This window comes from Mandrillus leucophaeus, unplaced genomic scaffold, assembly GCF_000951045.1.
Source record: "Mandrillus leucophaeus isolate KB7577 unplaced genomic scaffold, Mleu.le_1.0 Scaffold767, whole genome shotgun sequence".
NCBI lineage: Eukaryota > Metazoa > Chordata > Mammalia > Primates > Cercopithecidae > Mandrillus > Mandrillus leucophaeus.
Window position 1 is genome coordinate 444,182 of NW_012108330.1, and position 3,103 is coordinate 447,284.

Sequence of the window (3,103 nt, forward strand, 5' to 3'; positions counted from 1 at the left end):
GTTGTGTGTGTGTGGTGAGTTGTGTGTGTGTGGTGGGTTGTGTGTGTGTGTGGTGGGGTGTGTGTGTTTGTGGTGAGTTGTGTGTGTGTGGTGGGTTGTGTGTGTGGTGAGTTGTGTGTGTGTGTGTGTTGCGTGGCTGTATAAAAGAGTGAAGTTTATTTTTGTATTTGCTGTCTCTTAGTGGGTTTCCTGTGACGTGCATCTCATTCTGGTTTAACGGTTATTCAGGAATAAAACTTTTATATCTCTTCTACTTTTGTGGAGAGGTTTTCTGGGTTAACAGGAGATTTTGTTTTTAATTATATTTCCCCACCATAATATCCACACTTCAAAATTCTTAGCTTAATTACATCTGCAAAGTACCTTTCGCCATGCAGGGTCATATTCAGGGGTTCCAGAGATTAGGACCCAGATATCTCTGGGGCTCTTTGGGGCCCTTTTTTGATGCTACGAAGCCCCTTCACCTACCCCATCACCTTACAGCCCCCACTCAGCTATATTGTTCATAGCATTCTCACCTACCTGAAACTAGTGACACATTTATTCACTTGGACAGTTTGTCTAGTTCCCACCACAATAGAAACCACACGAAGGCAGGGATTTGGCCTGTATTTTCACCACAATCTAGCCAGTCTCTAGAAAGGTGTCTGGCCCGTGGTACGTATTCAGTAAGTGTTTGTGGTTAAAATGAATGAGCAAATGTGAGCGCAATCCCATGGTTACGCTAATTTGATTAGACCACATTGAATTGCCAATGCATTATACAGCAGTGTGAACCTTTTTTTTTTTTTTTTATTTTTTAAGAGACAGGGTCTCACAGTGTGGCCTGGGCTAGACTTGAACTCTTGGGCTCAAGCATTCCTCCAATCTCAGCCTCCTGAGCAGCTGGGACTACAGGCAAGAGTGCCCGGTACCCGGTATGTGAACCAATTGTTAGCAGTAAATTTCTAACTGTTTCCCTTTGGCTGCTGCTTGGCAAGCAAGTGATGAGAGTCTGGCAGAACCTGCAGTGAGAGGAAATACCATCTTTTCTTAGAGAACGATTTAAATCAGCATGTAAGTGAGGCAAAGAACAAGAACTTGGAGGAAAGGTTGTTTATAATTCTCTTCCTTGAAGGATTGATTATAGGTAGCAAGGCCTTCAATATACTCTTTTTTTCAGGAACAGTATTCCAGTTAGGATAACTGGAATGCAAGAACCTTTTAGGGCACCTCTCACGCCAAGGGGGACATGACGTGGCCAGAGTCACCTGCTGCTGGGAGGAAGGCGCTCCGCTCCTTGCTGACCACGCTTATCACTGTGCCTCTTGGTGATTTGGTCTTGGGGACTGTACATTGCCAGCAACAATCTGCAACAAATCGTCTTGGTGCCTCAGTCAAGAGAGAACATGCTCCACTTTAATTAGAAATTTGCTCTGTTACTCTTTTAAGGTCAAATCTCATTTATGATTACAATACTGTGCCTCTTTCTACTCCAAACTGGTATGAGGTTTTATCTTCAACTCAAGTCAGAAGATGAATTTAGAGCCCAGGTGTACCTGTTCTTGGGTTTAATATCTGCTAACATCCAAGCTTGATTTGGAAATGCAAGGAGATTCTGAGCAGACTCTGCTAAGTCTGTGATGCGGCAGAAGCAGGCGTATTGTCAAGCGGTGGTTTCCTATGGGTGGCATATGGGACGGTTTATGAGCCATCTGTGCACATTTACCAAGTCACTGAAATACCACCGCTAACCTCAGCTCACTCCTGCGCAGACCCCTTTCACATGAAACCACTCGGTGACTTGGAGGAATCAGAGTGTAGACCTGGCTTCAACTCTTTACCCTCTCATCTGCTTCCAAGACCGAATCCTGGTCATGGTTCAACTTGATGCCTTCAGAGTTGGCCAGGGAAGTCCCAGATGCCTCCTAACTGGGTTGCCTTCACTTTCTTAAAACATGAGAAGAGAATATCCTCTTAACGGGATTTAAGAAGGTTTATTTTTGGAAATTATTAGAAATTAAAACAATGTAACATGTGTACTACATAATAATGTTCTATTAAATTACTATAGTCTATAAATACACTAAAATTAAATTTTAATATACTAAATCTTAGTATATTATTAAATATATTATGTGTAATATAATACACAATATATTATATTATTGATATATTCAATAATATTTACAAATTATTTTAAAAAGAACACTTGAAAAGCATTTAATTTCACAGCATCTAAACTACCGTGGTTCCACTGGCTGAGATGCCACTCATTTTCTATGACCTGAGCTGGTTTACGGTTCTAACAAATATGCACATGGCATATAAAACCAGTGCAACAAATTGGCATGATTTTTGGTTAGAATGAAATTAGGAGAAGTTCTTTTTACTTTTTAATATTTTTTAAAGGCAGTCAAATTTAGCAGTGGAGGACTGTATACCAACTTTAGTGACACTAATGTGAATCAATCCTGATAACTTAGTACCAGCTAAGAAGTTCTGAGGATGAAACCACAAATCAACAAGGGATGATGGAAGTAGGTAAGAAAAATAATTCCACAGCGTTGTTATTTGAAAAACTATAGAACCCCCTAAGTTTAAAGAGTAATGAACATGGGTTGTGCTCAGCATCTCCATCTAGTGGTAGGTTTTTTGTTTTTTGTTTTGTTTTTTTTTTTGTTTGTTTTTTTGAGACAGGGTCTCACTTGCCGTGCCCTGGGGTACAGTGGTGCAATCATAGGCTGGGGTGCAGTGGTGCAATCATAGCTCACTGTAGCCTCCAACTCATGGACTGGGATCCTCCTGCCTCAGCCTCCCAAGTAGCAGGCACCACTATGCCCAGCTAAGCTTTTTTTTTTTTTCCTGAGATGGGGGTCTTACTATGTTGCTGAGGGTGGTCTCGAACTCCTGGTTTCAAGTAATCCTCCCACCTCAGCCTCCCAAAGTGCTGGGGTTATAGGTGTGAGCCACAAGCCCTGTTTATAGCAGCATTCTTTTTTTTGTTTTTTTTTTTTTTGAGACGGAGTCTCGCTGTGTCGCCCAGGCTAGAGTGCAGTGGCGGGATCTCAGCTCACTGCAAGCTCCGCCTCCCGGGTTTATGCCATTCTCCTGCCTCAGCCTC